A 17,892-nucleotide genomic window follows, 5' to 3' on the forward strand; every position below is an offset into this window, starting at 1 on the left:
CACGTTTTCCTCTACAACTGCCACCAACCAAATGTTAAATCGGATCCAAGACCTGCGGGGTAATCAGCAAACGTATGGGCTCATTGCAGAATTGGAAAGGAGACTGGGGCTCAGGTGGCCCTCTGAACGGACTCTTCCTAGAAATTATACTGTTATTATGGCAAAAATTATGATGCCATATATAGGAGTAATTGTAAAATCTTTACTAGCGTATCTGCCTTTACAAGTCGATGTATCCTTAAGACATTACATATAAATTGAACTTTTGTTACTTTAGTACAAAATCAGTGCAATTTTTAATGTTATTTTAAGGAATTCTCCAGAAAGCATTCCTTTTGCCAAAAGCAAAAAAAAAAAAAAAAAGACCCTCAATTGGTTTTTACAAACTGTCTCTAAATGTGGGTGTATTTATGTGTGTGTTTGTATCTTCTGTGTGCCTGTGTTGAGGATCATCAGTCTCTTTTGAGAAATGCAGAAAAAGTTGGCTTTAGCACTTCCATGATTAATTTAAAGAGAGAGGGAAAGATTGTTATATATACAAGGTAGTTGGCACTAAGATTTCATCTTCATTGTTACCCACACAATATCATCCACACAACAAAAGACATAAATGCAAAATTGCACAGCATGCTGGGATGAATACATTACAGCTCAGATCTGCATTTCAAATTCAGCTTTTTGATATCCTAATATCTACGGGGGTTAAAAGTACTAACTAATTGAAGAACTAGGGGACTTCACTGCTATTACTGAACAAATCTAATTATAGAAAAGACAAATTTATAAACATACAATAGAAATTATCTGGGATGATTAGAGTGTCTCCAACTCCTGTTCCCTTCAGCTGAAATGACCATTTCTCCTCTCATTTCCACATTGGTTAACAAACAACTTTTGCAGGAGTTTTCCAAATGATATTGAATATGACTTTGGGAGTCAGAGTCATAGTATCTTAGAGCAGTGGTCCCCAAACCTTTTTGGCACCAGGGACTGGTTTCTTCGAAGACAATTTTTCCATGGACCGGGGTAGGGAGGATACTTTTGGGATGGTTCAAGTGCATTACATTTATTGTGAACTTTGTTTCTATTATTATTACATTTTAATACATAATGAAAGAATTAAACAACTCACAGTAATATAGAATAAGTGAGAGCCCTGAATTTGTTTTCCTGCAACTAGACAGTCCCATCTGGGGGTGACAGTGACAGATCATCAGACATTAGATTCTCTTAAGGAGCATGCAACTTAGATCCTGCACATGTGTAGTTACAATACTGTTCATTCTCCATTGCGAATCTAATGCCGCCACTGATGTGACAGGAGGCAGAGCTCAGGCAGTAATGTGAGTGATGGGGAGCAGCTGTAAATACAGAGGAAGCTTTGCTTGCTTGCCCACAGCTCACCTCCTGCTGTATGGCCCAGTTCCTAACAGGCCATGGTGGCTCGAGGGTTGGGGACCCCTGCCTTAGAGTAAGTCACTTTAAATGTTCAAGTTCACACAACTGTGTGAGGTAGAGAGATCAGCTAATTTAGGCCCCAAGGTATCTGGGGGTACCTGTATAATTGTGAGCCAGAGAAAAGTGGGTATATTTTGAAGTTCTTGGAGGAATTTGCAGCAAGTGAATATTTTTTCTCTAGCGCATATCGCCACTGGTTCTCCCAGTGGTCCCCTGTTCCTGGGCCTTATGGAAGTGCCCCTAAGGTAGAAGTAGCTTTAAGTGTAGAGGGTCCCTCTCTGCTGCAAGGGATATAAAGAAATGCCACTCACCAATGTACTCTTCTGCATGTTAGTTGCGTAGCATATGCCGCATGACTTTCCTGCACTGCATGGTACAGGGTGCCCATTGCCCCTCTGCCTGGAGAGAGGGCTGCATTGCACGGACACAGCCTAAACTAGTCTTCATATAGCTATTTGTTCTTTTATTCATTTATTCAACAAGCAGCCTGCACCGTGCCTTGTTCTGCTCTAAGTGCTGAGAGTACAAGATTATATAAAGCTCATATGGATATCCATTAGTTCTAGCACCTTTTGTTGAAAACACTGTCCTTTCCCCGTTAAATGACCTTACTAACTTGGTTGAAATTCTATTTCTAGATTCTATCATGTTCTATCATTCTATCCTGTGCCAATAGCACATTGTCTTGATTACTGTGAGTCTTGAAATCAGATAGTGCATGTCCTCCAACTTTGTTCCTTTTTTTCAAAATGTCTTTGGCTATTACAGGTCTTTGCATTTCCATATAAATTTTAGAATCAACTTGTCCTTTTTTATAAAAAAATCCTGCTTTAAAAAATTCTGATTGCATTGAATCTATAGCTCAATTTGGGGAGATGTGACATCTTAATATTGAGTCTTCTCATCCATGGACATGGTACTTCTCTCCATTTATTTAGATCTTTTAAAATTTCTCCCAGTTGTGTTTTGTAGTTTTCAGTATACAGGTCTTACACATATTTTGTGAAATTTATCTTAGTATTTTATACTTTTGATGCTATTGTAAATGGTAAATTTAAAATTCAAATTTCTAGTTGTTCATTGCTATTTATAGGAATACTGTACAGTTAATATTTGAATATTTATCTCATACGCTGGGACATTGCTAAACTCACTTATTAGCTCTGGGAAACTTTTTTTGTAGACTTCTTAGGATTTTCCATGTACATGAACATGTCATCTGTGAATAAAAATAATTTATTTCCTTTTTTCCAATCTATAAGCCTGTTAATTATTTTTCTTTCTTTATTGTTCTGATTTGGAATTCCAGTACAATGTTGGACAAGAGTGGACTTCTTTGTCTTATTTCAGGTATTTGAGAAAGCATTTAGTCCTTCACTACTGAGTATGATGTTAGCGTAAGTTTTTCATAGATGTCCTTTATCAGGTAGAAATTTTCTTCTATTCCTAGTTTGCTGAGAATTTTTTTAAAAAATTATGTGTGGGTATTGAATTTTGCCAAATGCTTTTTCTGCATCTATTAAGATGATCATATGAGTTTTCTCTAACTTTGTCAATGTGGTAAATTACATAATTTGATTTTTGAATGTTAAACCAATTTTGGATTCCTGGGATAAGCTCCATTTGGTCATGGTGTATTATCCTTTTTTACTGTTGGATTAAATTGGATTTTATTAAGAATTTTTACCTTTATGTTCATGATGGTTATTGGAGTATAGTTTTATTTATTGTCTTTTCTGTTTCTGATATATCAAGGTAATATTGGCTTCAAAAAATAAGAACTGCTTCTATTCCCTTTTCTTGTGTGTAGAGGCATTATTTCTTCCTCAAATATTTGAAATAATTCACCATCTGGACCTTCATTGCAGGAAGATTTTAAATTATGAATTACACTTTTTTAGTTGATATAGATATTTTCACATTTTCTATTTTTCCTTGTGCCATTTCGATAATTTGTATCTCTCAAGAATTTTTTCCATTTTATCTAAGTAATCAAATTTATTGGCAAAAGTTGTTCATAATATTTCCTTATTATCTTTTAAGGCCTTTCAGATCTATAGTGATGTCACCTCTTTCATTCCTGATAGTGGTCATCCTCCTTCTCTCTCTCTCTCCCTCTGCCCGCGTTATTAGAGTGGATGATCTGGGAACACAGGAAGCATAAAGTGTACTGTTCAATATAAAGTGTTCAACCCTGATTGAGTTCCAAATCAGGGCAATAAAGAAAGAAAAATAACTAGGAGACATATAGATTGGAAAGGAAGAAATAAATTATTTTTATTCACAGATGACATGTTTATGTTCATGGAACATGTTTACGTTCATGGAAAATCCTAAGGCAAAGAATGAGAATGCTTGCAATCATAAGCACGGAGGGGTGCAATCATCGGTGACGACAAGGACTTCAGCCATGGGCATGGGCGGCTGAAGTTTGCAGTGCAGGAGAGGAGGCCAAGGAGCTGAGAGACTGGGGTTTAGAAGGGAATCTCTAAGAATAATGATGGGAGGAGTGGGTGGAGAGAAAGACAACGATCCCAGTGCTGAGCTCTTCAAAGAACGGAGCCACTGAGAGGTCTGAGTGGGAGGAGTCACTGGATGATTTATCCCACAGGGGAGTCACAGGAACTGGGAGTTTTAGGGAGGGGTTGGGGAACAATGATCTGGAAATTTTGGCGAGGAATGAGACTCCTGTCCCTCACCTATGCCCAGTGGGAGGACTGCTGGGGAGGCCAGGTCCTTAAGGGAAAGCCAGGTACCCACCACAGTGGGAAGGCGAGGAAGCTGTTCAGGGAAGAGGGTGAGGAGCTAGGGTCATTTGCTGAAGGGAGACTGAGATGGGGAGTGAGGCAAGGGAATGAAAGAGTGTTTCATCCACCACGTGGAGATGAGAGCTGGGTGCTTAGGGTGACCTGGGGTTTTGACCTTGTGTGGTGGCTGAAGCAGGGTTGGAGCTTGGTGGGCTCTGTCCTGCTGGGCACCATGACGATGAGGCTGTGGGTGTTGAGGAGTGCTCTTGGGCGCTCTCGGGCCCTCTCTTGGATGTTGGAGTTGGTAAACATTTGAGTGCCAGAGCACATTGCTAGGGAAGATTTTCTCTTCATATCCACATTTGTTTCAGCCTTTAGCCAATTGATCAACTGAAGCTATGGTTGATTTTCTTAAGTCAGTGTCCCAGGGCCCACTGAGGGCCCATGACCACGTAAGTCTGGCCCAGTGAGTCCACACCTGGACATCTCAGTGCTCTGGGCCACAAAGGGCCTCGGCTGCCTTGGCCACGGAAGTGCCTCGTCTTCAGCTCCATCTTTCCCCAGAGTTTGTGTGTTACAGCATTTATTTCTGCTCCACATTTTTAAATAGAGGTGCAATCTGCTGTTGGTGTCTCATTTGCTTTCCTCTTCACCTACTCCTCTCAGGAAGGCTCAGTGAGTTTCTAACAGTTTAACCTGTATCCTAAGCATCTATTTCCTTCTCTAACCATGTAGGGCTTACACTTACTGCTGCAGTTAAATGTTTTCCTTCTTTTTCCTTTTTCTTTGATTTCTGTCACAGACATTTAAAAGTACTTATTCCTCTTGATTTTGTCTCTTAGAGGAAATCAATGAGGTCTGAGTGTGCCCAAAGCACCCATTGTACACCAATCATCACCATCCCCAGTTTCCTGTGTCAGATCATCCCAACTGGAAGATGTCTCCCATCAGACCAGCATCCAATGCAGGGCTGGTCTCAATCTATTATTGACCTCTGTCATGCTCCTGTTGTTGGTCTCATCTTTGCAGCATCTTCCCATAGAGTCCCATAAATAGCAATTCCATACATTGATATATGCACTCTCTCAGGACACGAGCCCTATCGCATCTCACCCCATAATGACTGCATCATCCTGAAACTCAGTGCTTTACATGAATTCATACTCTTCCACTCTTATATCAATCCAGATTTGTCTGGCTCCTTGCTCCAGTGGTTGCAGTCTGCAAGGGTGTTTCCCCCAACTGTCTTTACTACAGGCATTTTATCTGCAGGTTAAGAAAGGACTTCTCAAGCATTTCCTGGATTGCAGCAATTTCTGGGAAGTCTTTCCAGCCATCTCTCTCCAATCTTGCCTTGCTTTTTCTGTTGTATTTCACCAGGCCCAATTCATTCTTTGGGTTGTAGTAACATGCAAAACATTCCCTCCGTTCCATCTTCATCTTTCTAAATCAGCCCATCTTGTCATCTGAGACCTCAATTTTCCTTTGAAGGAAATTTGTCTCCTTCTACAGATTAATTGATTTTCACTTTTCTTTATATTCTTTAACTGCTCACATCCTAAGTGTAAGAATGAGTCATATTTTTCAAACTACTCTAGTTTTTTCTTGATTTCCTGAGTGAATATGATTCCTAAAGTCAGACTATTCCATGCATAGGCCTTAAATTACCTTTCTATTTGGGGGGTTTGTAATAATTTCACTCATTTTTTAAACCTAACCCAAGAAGATGCTTTATTATCTTTAAAATATGGTTTCCCATTCCTCTTAGTTCCTTCCTTAATAAACTCTATCATGCTTCTAAGGGTGAAACCATAGTTTTGTTCTCTGAAACCCCAAGCCATAGTTGGAGTTTATGTCATCAAGAAAGCAGACCGAACTTGAGATCACATTGAGCCTTTTGAGCCTGTGGTGAAGCCACAAGAAGTTAAGTTTGCTGCTTTCACAATTCAGTCTTGTGGCACTGAGGGCAACTTGAGACAATCTAAGAGGGGAACCCAATGTAGGGTGGCCGATCTTGTGTTGCCTATGTCTGGTACAACGATTTAAAGCTAGAATCTCGTGATAACATGAGATCAGCCATGTCAGGGCACATGGGGAAATGAGGACCCTTAGGGATGACTGGCTTGGGTATAAATTGGCTTGGCCATTCTGGAGAGCAAAGTTGCAGTATGTGTGCATATTAAATGTGCATCTGCCCTTTTACACAGTAGTTACAATCCAGATAAGTTATCATGTAAGGGAACATTAAAACATTGTTCCTGGTAAGGAGCTGGAAACAACCAAGAATCTTCTATTAAGGGATGGATAGATCAAATACAACCTAAAAAAAATTATACCACAGCTAGATGCTACATGCCAAAACTAGATAGTTATACTGCAAGGTGGCTGGATCTTCAAAAGTGTTGAATGAAAAAAGTAAGAAATAGAATGAGACATATAGCATAATACTACTTACGCAAATTGAAATCACATACATTCATAAAACTCACTTCATATTTTGCAAATATGTTTATATTTCCAAGGATATATATTTACATTTTCATATGTATATATATCTCCCTTGGGATATATACACATATATGTGTATATATATTTACATATATATGTATATATATTACAAATATATACAATATGTATATGTATTACATATATATAATTATATATGTATATATTACATATATAAAATGTATTATACATATATATGTATATATATACATATATATGTATATAATATATATTATATATTATATATCAAATACTTCAGAATGGGTTTGTATTGTGGGGAGGAGCATGAGAGTGGAAATTAGGGACTGTATTAAGCATATCTTTTGATTCTTGTAGATTTTGACATCTGAGGCCTTGCTGACCCCAGAGAGATTGCCTCTCCCGGAGCTGGCTAACTCCCAGACATAGCAAATAACTTGCTAGAGAGTGCACCTTTCATATGTGAGCCAAGTAATTCGAAGCCCATAGTCCAAACCATCTCCTTTCTTGGGCACTCATAGGGAACTTACTCCTTGGGCCACTATCCACCTGCCCTAATCACCCAGGGCCATCTATAGCCTCTAAGCCCCGGAGCCAACTGAAATTACTCAAACTGGCCAATCTTAAGTCCACTTACCTTGTCTTGCCTTCCCTTCCTGCAAGAACCACAATAAAGCCTTTCGCCCACATTCCCTCACTCCTGCTGTCTCTGCCTCCCCACTAGCCCTGTGCCTCCCCATGTGGTTCTGGATTTGTAAGAGTAAGACCTCCCTCCTTATAATAGTTGTTTCTGTGTCTGTATGTCTTACCATATCTGATTAAGACAAATTTAGGTACATTTAAAACAGGGCTGAATTAAAAAAAAATAGCAGAGAGGAGTGTTGCTTTGACCATTGTGAAAATGGGTCATGAACTGAGAAGGACGAGAAACCCAATCTCTGCATCTAAGAACCAAATTAGAACAACTTCACTGCAGAAACCGTCCCTGCCTGCTCCTGAATGCAAGTTCTAACTCTATTCTCTGCAATGTCTTGTCCTCATATCTTGAAGCAGATTGTGCAGAGTTCATTAGATAAACCAGTGGTCCAGCCACATTCTTGGAACACTAAGGCTAGGTTAAATAAATCATGTAAGGTCATTTATTGCAGGGCTTCTCATAGTCTAACTGCGTTGTGCATCTCCAAGTGGACCACATAATATGAAGCATTTCTGAAACGTGTGTATCTTGGAATGCTTTATTTTCATGTAAATCTGGCATTCCGTGAATCACACTTTGGGGAATGCTGTGGTAGATGAGTTTACACTGATGCATGAGGTGAGTGATAAGATGTTAGATCATACTGTAGAGACTTCAGGGATTCTTCTGCCCAGCCCCCAATTTTCATTAAGGGAGGTGTTACTATCTCCATTTCTGTAGTTAAATGACACATCTTAAAAATATGTATTTAAAAGACACATATGTATTTAAAAGACAAGTTTTTAGATATGTATTAAAAAGACACATATAAGAACTGAAAGACTAAATTAAGATCTTGGTCTTCTATCATGTAGGGCAGTATTGTATGACATGGTGATATTTTCTCTAAATGCTTTAATGAGCATTGTGAAAACAGTATTAATGCCACTCTATTAACTCTAGTATATAATCTGTAGCATTGTCTTTCATGGTATATTTGTGACAAAAGTTTCTGAAGTTTTGATAAAATAAATACCAGCTGGTTAGCTTATATGGTTGGGAGTTAGTCCGTTTTTATATAAATTTCTCAAACTACAAGTTCTATCAAAGTTAAATATTTCCTTTTTGGATGCTTTGGTCTGTTATTTCTCTACTGACATTGATCCCCAAATCATATGTTAGAGGTTTACTCTGCCTTTCTCATTTCTATCTGCTTGGGATGATTCTAAAAGACAAAAAGGCTTAAAATGAATTGCAGTCCTATCCGCAGCAAAAAATCACTGCTACCTTGAATTTTAGGGAAAAGAAGAAATTATCAAGAAAATCTTATCTGAGTATTCTAAGGATTAATGGAGTTCATACGTGTAAAGTGCTTGGTGCAGACAGTATATATAAATGTCTGGCTAAATAAAAAAAATTAAAAACAAGCTAGACATTGGTGTAGGGATGCAAATTTCTTCCTACGTGAATACAAATTCCACAGAGGACTCATAAAGAATAAGCAATTTTCTCCTTTTTATAGTAAAGAAAGAAGTAAGAGTCTTTCAATGCTGACTTTTTTTAAGCCAAGAAAACAAGAAAAACAATCTCAAAGCTTTAAATAAAACTAGTTTCCTTGAACAAGACTTGTTATTACTTGGACGGAAAAACCAAATGGCTTTCATTACTCACCAGCAGAGAAACCACACGATTCGAGGGTATAAAATATGTCTATGAATAGTGAGTCGCTGGCTGTCTCTCTTACTTTGAAGATGTTGGCTCAGCTAGCTTTACAAATCACATCTTTTTCTTCCAAAGAACCTATATTTTCTTCATTTCTCAGGAATGACATTGGGTGGAGAGCTACTCTATGAAATCTTGCAAGCTATATCCTAAACTACTCTCTGCAGTGAATTCTAGTCCAAGACTCATCAGTTCTTGAATATTGTGTGCTTATGGCATAAATAGTAATTGAGAAGGAAGAAAACTCCAGAGGTCATTTTCTATACAAACATAAAGATTTGTGGAATGTCTAAAGGCTGGACTGGGAATATAAAATCATAATATAAATCAGCTATTTTTGCTCTCACCTGGGAACTTTTTTTGGTCACCATAAGACGTTTAATGGCAGGTTTTCATAAATAGATGCTGGGAAATCAAGAGGCAGGGTTTTATGAATATTTTATTCTGTGCCCAAAAAAGGTATTTTTAAACCACCGACTCCTTCCGTGAGAAAAAATTCCACTCTGCCAAAGAGAACATATTTCAGAGAGAATAATTTAGGGAGTCCAGGGACCTCAGAAACCATCAAAAGAGGCAAAACAGAGTTGTATAGTGGCCACAAAATTCCTCATTGCTTTAGAGAGAAAACAGTAAATGCATTTTATAAGGAAAATTAATTTTAAGATGTCAAGTTTTCCCTCAGCACATCTTGCTTATTTTTTCATGTTTAATGTTTTATGGAGCTCATTCTGCAAAAAAAAAAAAAAAAAAAAAAGCTTTTAAGTGCACAATATTTCTAAAACCTTCAAGGAGAGAGATAAGTCGTTTCTAACTCACGAATCTAGGTCCAACATTCCATTTCTCATATGATACTAAATGTGCTGATAATTTTTAAAAGTTTATTGAATGTGGAAAGTTTGACAGCAGATAAGAAGGTAAGAATATGATAGCTCTTCTTAAACATGAATAAAATATGGCGTTAAAAATAGGCATTCTCAATCTTTTTGGAGATGGTACACCCAATTGGTTGATTTCTCATTTCTGTCTCATGCCTAGCACTTAACTGCTTCTTAGAACAGCTTTCTGATATTTTTCAAGTTAATTTTGTTTCGATAGTACTCTTGATATAATAATATTTTTCCATATTTATTATAATTGTTGAATATATTCTGAATAGTTTACAAGATTAAACCTGGATGCAATCGGCCTGTGTCTGTACCAATGCTTTCCTTATTTACCAATGCTTATTTAGTTTAAGGATCTCAGAGACTTCTTTAGCCTCAGCACTTTGAATTATGAGTACTCTGCTCCTTTATTAGCGAAATTATTTCAGCTTGTATTTCAAGTGAAGTGCTGTTCTGTCTGAACATTTATGCCATACTGCAGAGCTTTCCTTTTCCTTTAAAATCTGGTGGTACTATTTTGATTTTTAACATCAACAATAAATTCATATTATTTTTTAAGGCCCTAAAAAATAATATTTGTGGTATTTTCTTGATTCTGAGCTACCTCAATCATTTAATGGAAACTTTTTGGCAACCATACTTCTCAAATATATCTCCTAATTTCAGAAAAGTTAAATTGTGGGGGAAAACTATATCTTATGAGAAATACAGGATAGCTACTGACATAGAAAAAGGTTCCATATATATATATATACACACATATATGCTTTGTCGCCCAGGCTGGAGTGCAATGGCACGATCTCGGCTCATTGCAACCTCTGCTTCCTGGGTTCAAGTGATTCTCCTGCCTCAGCTTCCCAAGTAGCTGGGGTTACAGGCGCACGTCACCACACCAGGCTAATTTTTGTATTTTTAGTAGAGACAGGGTTTCACCATGTTGGTCAGGCTGGTCTCGAACTCTTGACCTTATGATCCACCTGCCTCAGCCTCCCAAAGTGCTGGGATTACAGGCGTGAGCCACCACACCTGGCCTATTCCAGATATATTTTTAAGTAAAAGAAACAAGTTGCAGAGCAATATTGCTAGCTTGTACACAAATGTACACAGTAGAAGTACATTTGTTGTTCATATAACAATCTAGAGCCAGTAAACAGGTTCTTGGGGCTACTTTCCTCCAAGCGATCCTGCAGAGCTCAAGCTGAAGGAAGCTCTGTCATCTTTGACATGTGGCCATCTTCATCCTGATGAGCTAGAAAGAGAAAAGAGCTTAGGGCAGCATGTTTAGGAAGTTTTCATAGCCAGCTCTAGAAGAAATGTATTATCACTTCTATTCATGCTCCATGGGCTAGACTTAGCCACATGACCACAACTAAACTGCAAGGCAGGCTGGGAAATATATTCTAGATGTGTTCTCAGGAGGAAGAGAACACCATTTTTACTCTAGCAGTCTCTAATATATATACACACACACATATTTGTGTATATATATGTCAATTAGAAATAGAAATGTTAGCATATGCATAGAAACAAATGTGGAAGAATATAAACAAAATTACTTATCACGACTTTCTCAGGAAGATGGAATATAGAAAACACTTTCTTTTCTTTTCTTTTTTTTTTTTTTTAAGACTAAGTCTTGCTCTGTCACCCAGGCTGGAGTATAATGGCGTGATCTCGGCTCACTGCAACCTGCACCTCCTGGGCTCAAGTGATTCTCGTGCCTCAGCCTCCCGAGTAGCTGGGACTAGAGGCACATGCCACTATGCCTGGCTAATTTTTGTATTTTTAGTAGAGACAGGGTTTCACCATGTTGTCTGGGCTGGTCTTGAACTCCTGACCTTAAGTGATCCGCCTGTCTCGGTCTCCCAAAGTGCTGGGATTACAGACGTAAGCCACCGCACCCAGCCTATTTTCTATTTTTTATTAATGTCTTAAAAAATAACAAATATATTACTTTTGGAAGCAGAAAATATTGCTAGCTTTTTGTTTTGCTCATGTAAAAGGCTACAAGGACCTTAGCAGTGAGATGAAAATACCTTCTCCCTAAATGAGGTTTCTAAGGCCTGACGTCTTGTTGGAACTGCAAACATGTTTACTGATTTTCAAACAATATTCTTGTCTCTGTCTGTCAAATAGGTAGGAAAAATCAGTGTCAGTTTTCACATTGCTACAAATAACTAGCTTGAGACTGGGTAATTTATAAACAAAAGAGGTTTAATTGACTCTCAGTTCCACATGGCTGGGGAGGCCTCAGAAAACTTAGAATCATGGTGCAAGGTAGAGGGGAAGCACGGCACTTTCTTCACATGGTGGCAGGAGAGAGAAGTGCAAGCAGGGAAAATGTCAGAAGCTTATAAAACCATTAGATTTTGTGACAACTCTCTCATGATCACAAGAACAGCATTGGGGAAGCCAATCCGTGATCCAATTACCTCCACTTGGTCTCTCCTTTGACACGTGGGGATTATGAGAATTATGGGGATTACAATTGAAGATAAGATTTGGATGGGGGCACAAAGCCTAACCATATCAGTCATTCTTCTCTGAAACTTATTACAATTTGTACATACGTGCATTTATTATTTCTCAGCTTGATTCTTTTGTCCCCAGAAGGGGGCTTCCTCCACCGGAAGTGACATAGGGGTAGGAGCACTGTCACATGGCAGCTTACTCACAAGTTTCCAGATAAAGAGAACCTGATACAAAGAAAGGACTAAGGCTACGAGCCACTTACCAGCTGTAGTTCAGTGGCTTTAGACACATCTCTTAACCCTCAACCCCACTGGGTTTCTCAACTTCAGTAATGTTAATGTTTTAGGTTGGAAAATTCTTTGTTGTAGGACCTGGTCCTGTACACTGGAGGATTTAGCAGCATTTCTGGCCTCTACATACCAGATGCCAGCAGCAATCCTTCCCCTCTGGTTGTGAAAACTAAAAATGTCTCCAAACATTGCCAAATGTCCCCTGGGGAGTAAAATGTATCCTGGTTGAGAATCACTGACTAAACCCCTGTGAACTTTAATTTCCACATTTGTAGTTTGGGGATAATAATGCTTTTCTGGTATAATAGGGAAGATTAGCAACACTAACTTTTATAATAAACAATTCCACAATCTGAGTGAAATTTGTTTGCTTTCTTTCCACCAATGTGGGTAGTTTTGGTCTGGTCATTTTCCACGTAGAAAATTCAGGTGCTAGGCTGGGTGTGGTGGCTCATGCCTATAATCCCAGCACTAAGGAAGGCAGAAGTAGGAGGATAGGGTTTAATAATAATAATAATAATATTAATGATAATAGAAAATTCCGGTGCTAGGCTACTTCCAGAGTCTTTTGGCTCTGACCTCCTTAAGTTCCTTGGAGTCCTCTCTATTCAGCTGAGGGATGAAAACAGGGACAGGTGGTAACAAGTGGGAGATTATTATGAACCTGCTTTGAAAGAGGCATATATTCTTCCTGCTTTTACATTCCATTTGCCAGGGCTCGGTCACACAGACACACCTGGCTGCAAGGGAGGCTGGGGCATGTAATCCCAGGGACATGTAGGGTTCCCAGGAGCCAGCGAGCCTATCTCAGCATAGAGGTGTTTTGTGTGTGTGTGTGTGTGTGTGTGTGTGTGTGTGTGTGTATGGTGTATGTGAGCATAGTGATAATTTACTTACTGATTATGGAGTCTGTGTATCTGAATGTCTCCATTCCATCTCTGTTGGAACAAAAGAGATACCATTGACACTGACATTGAACCCTCTCATGGAGAACGTAGGATTTCAACCACCAGCTATTCAAAGTCTCCCTGCAGTATTTCTGTGAGTCTCCAGGGACTCCTAGGTACTCAGGAACAAGCCTCCTCAAGTTCTTTTGCTTGATATTCTTGTGGAAATCCATGGCACACAAGCCCTTGAGGGAGGCCACTGACCTCTGCTGCCACTGCTGGTGACCTTCATGAGATAAGGTCCTCTGTCACTGTTCCAGGAAAATCATACCAGTCATACTACAGCTGCTCTTTGTGGTTTTTCAGACCCTTTCGGACCCTGCTGCTATGTTGTGGCACCAAAATAAGAGCAATGACCCCTCTCTTCCAACTTGGCTTTGCTTGGTTGCCTCAGTCACAGTGGTGCCCAGAATCTCCCTTGGACTTTCATGAAAGCTGCTCCTTTGGCTTTCTTTCCAACCCCCTGTCCATAGGAGGTCAAATGTAATCAATTAGCCCACACAGTGGGCAGAGCCAGCCAAGGAGAGGCAACTGTGGCAGGGACAGAGACTGCCCCTTACCTTCCTTTTCTCTGCTCTATTAGTACCTCTGGCCCCCAGGACCCGCCCCAGCATGTGTATCAGCTTGTGTGAAAGACACCCACAGGGCCATCAGCCCACAAGTCTGCAATAGTAACCCATTTGGGCTCAGCCAGGATTGCTACGTATCTACTAGCTTAAGCAGCATCGCTCCTGAAATTCCAAGCACACGTGGTCACACAGCACAGGCACCACTCTAAAACGCAACTAAATGAAGTGGAAAACATTATGGAGTGATATGGTTTGGCTGTGTCCCCACCCAAATCTCATCTTGAATTGTAGCTCCCACAATTCCCATGTGTTGTGTGAGGGAAGAGGTGGGAGGTAATTGAATCATGGGGGTGGGTCTTTCACTTGCTGTTCTTGTGAAGTGAGTAAGTCTCATGAGATCTAATGTTTTTATAAATGGGAGTGTCCCTGCACAGGCTTTCATTCTCTCTTGCCAGCTGCCATGTAAGATGTGCCTTTTGCCTTCCACCATGATTGTGAGGTCTCCCCAGCCATATGGAACTGTGAGTCTATTAAACCTCTTTTTCTTTAGAAATGTCCCAGTCTCAGGTATGTCTTTATCAGCAGCATGAAAATGGACTAATACATGGAGTAAGAAGGCGACACATACTGTGTCTGCCAAGTGACGGACTCATTGCTCATGTAGTTCACAGAACTTCAGGGCTCTTTGAACATGGTGATACTTGGTTACAACATGTTATGCACACATAATAAATCATATGCTACTCATACTTAATTAAAGATGCAGCTTTCTAAAATAAATCACCACCAGCGGCAGATCTCAGGGAAACTAAGCCACCTGCCCTCACCTGTGTGCTCACTCACAGTACTCCAACTTAGATTGTGTACTTAGCTCAGTCACCTAATTACATTTACAAGCATTCTTAGTGAACTCAGCTTCCACTAGCTGAGAAAAAGATAATTTTTGAGATTTGCAAAGCTGAAATAAAAAACTTGGGATTTGGCTTTGTACTTGTTCAAATATTTTCAGTAGACTGTAGTTTTAGTTACTTTGGTAAGAAAGGATGAATGCAATCAGTTACTCTTGTCTTCTCACCCAGACTGGTTTCTTTTGACCTCTGGAGTTGGCTGTCCCTGCATTTAAATTTGATTGGCTACTTTGCAGGCACTGTTATAACAAATAAGATGACATCGCAGCGTATTTTTATGGCTCTGGACATACCATTTCTTTCTTTCTTTCTTTTTTTTTTTTTTTGAGACAGAATCTCACGCTGTCCCCCAGGCTGGAGTGCAGTGGCATGATCTTGGCTCACTGCAACCTCTGCCTCCTGGATTCAAGCGATTCTCCTGCCTCAGCCTCCTGAGTATCTGAGATTACAGGTGCCCACCACCATGCCAGGCCAATTTTTGTATTTTTAAGTAGAGACAGGGTTTCACCATGTTGGCCAGGCTGGTCTTGAACTCCTGACCTCAAGTGATTTGCCCTCCTTGGCCTCCCAAAGTGCTGGATTACAGGCATGAGCCACCACCCCCAGCCTTGGAGATATCATTTCTTGATGCCAAAGAACGGGAATAATTTTTTTCTTTTAATAAAGAGAAGAGTTTAACAGGAATATGTGTATGAGTTAGTGAGGGTATGCATGTATATGGGTGCATGTATGTATGTTACATGAAAGGGCTGTATATGCAGAACAACCCCCAAACACACAAGGAGCCAAGAAACCAAAGAACAAGGCAGATAAATCCAGTTTGTCAGAATAGGATGGAAGTGTGGTACCGGGCAGCAGTAAGACAGGTAGGTCTCTGCACTGTTACTCCCCAGACCCAAGACTTACGTACCACAGGACAAGGTGTCGCTGCTCCAGCAAGACAATCAAAGGCAACCCTCCAGAACAGGCAAGAAGGCCCCATGCGTCATAGCCTATGATTTGTGTAATAACACCAAGGTTGACTTGCTCTTACACTAGGGACAGTAAATAAAGCAGGAATCAGGAGGCATCCATGGGACTGAGGTAATCAGAAGTTAACATGGTGGATTGGCATCCAAGATGGAGTCATTTTTATCTCCACAATGTACAAGTAAAAGGATGTACCTCTGATGGGTATGTATATGAATATATGTGTACTTGTGCAAATGTGTGTCTGGGAGAATGTGTGTAGATATGCGTGTGTGTCTGCACACTTGTGAAAGTGAGTGTGAATGTGTATGTGTATATTTGTGTGTATGTGTATATTTGTGTGTATGTGTGTGAGGGCTTATATGTGTAAGAATATGTGTGTGTTTGTCTTAGAGAACTTAAAAATAAAGAGCTTTTTTTTTTTTTTTCCTTATTTGGTCTTGAGGTCTATCTTAGGAGATTTCCTATAAACTTTACCCCTGTCCTGATAGGGCTCCAGAGGACTTGGTCATGGATGCTTACAACTGACCTTTCACAGGACACTCCTTTATCCTGGTGCACTGTTCAATTTTTGACCAGGTGTCCCCCACACAGGAAACTTGTCTATACTGGCAGATACCTTTGTGGTTCTTGTCTGACTTGTGTCTACTTTGCTCTTACCAAGATAGCCACTCTCTAGGCAAGCCCTGACCAGGAAAGAAATTAGGTTCAGATGTGTCAATCTGGTGAGAAACAGAAGAGGTGACACAACAAAACACATAAAATATCACAAGCAGTTTATTACTTACGAGTTCCAGAGAGAAGAGGGGAGCACCCTTCACAGGGCCAACAGGAAGGGAGCTGACCAGGACACACACACTCAACCAGTGGGCAGGAAGCAAGAGAAAAGACACAAAGGACCCGAAAGCCAAAGACTTTATTGGAGTCCGCAACACTACCCAAGGAGGTTTCCCATGAGAAGTTCTAATTGATGGGTTTAGAGCAAGCAGGCATGAGTTCCCTGCACCATGCTGTGACTGAGAGTGGCCACTGTGGCACATCTGTGCAATCCTTGTGGGGTGTGGGGATCAGTGGGGTGCATCAAGCAGGTTGTAACTAACTGTGCCAAAAGGGGTTGATCACCAGGAGGCGGTTGTATAAAGCATATAAATCGTCAACTACATTGAGGAACTGGGAATAGGTGGAGAACTGGAAACCGTCAAGGATAACTAAGCCCTGTTTCTGGTGTGAGAAAGTCCAACTTACATTCAAAATGGGTGCCTTGGCAACATAAAATCATAGGAATTAACTGAAGCTGACTATCTGCAGCAGGATCAGTCACTCCTGCCTTGGAATGGTCCCAAATCAAAGGCTTTAGATATCTTTCACATGCTTTTGACTCAGTTTTCTCATTAGACAATTCCCTCTGGACAAAAGTCGACTTAGGGAGTGAAGAGCAGAACTCAGTGGAGACAGAGTGACTGCCAAGTGTAGCCATGTGATCTTTCCAGCCTGAGAGAAAAATGGAGAGAGAAGTCAGGACAATCATAACCACGAACAGCTAGTTCTCCCCAGCAAGGAACAGGAACTTAACATTACTCAGGGCAAAAGATAAAATAAATGAGACAAGACGCCCAGGGGATCAGGAAGCCAGACAGAAGAGGCACTGGGAAACTAAGGCCAAATTCCTCTCCCTAATGTGTGAACTATTAACAACAGGGTGACCACAAAGACACCCTTACCTCCTTCCCCTCTTGTCTTCTCACTTGGCACGGGGTGGAAAGAGA

This window comes from Hylobates moloch, unplaced genomic scaffold, assembly GCF_009828535.3.
Source record: "Hylobates moloch isolate HMO894 unplaced genomic scaffold, HMol_V3 SCAFFOLD_5, whole genome shotgun sequence".
In the NCBI taxonomy this organism is placed as follows: domain Eukaryota; kingdom Metazoa; phylum Chordata; class Mammalia; order Primates; family Hylobatidae; genus Hylobates; species Hylobates moloch.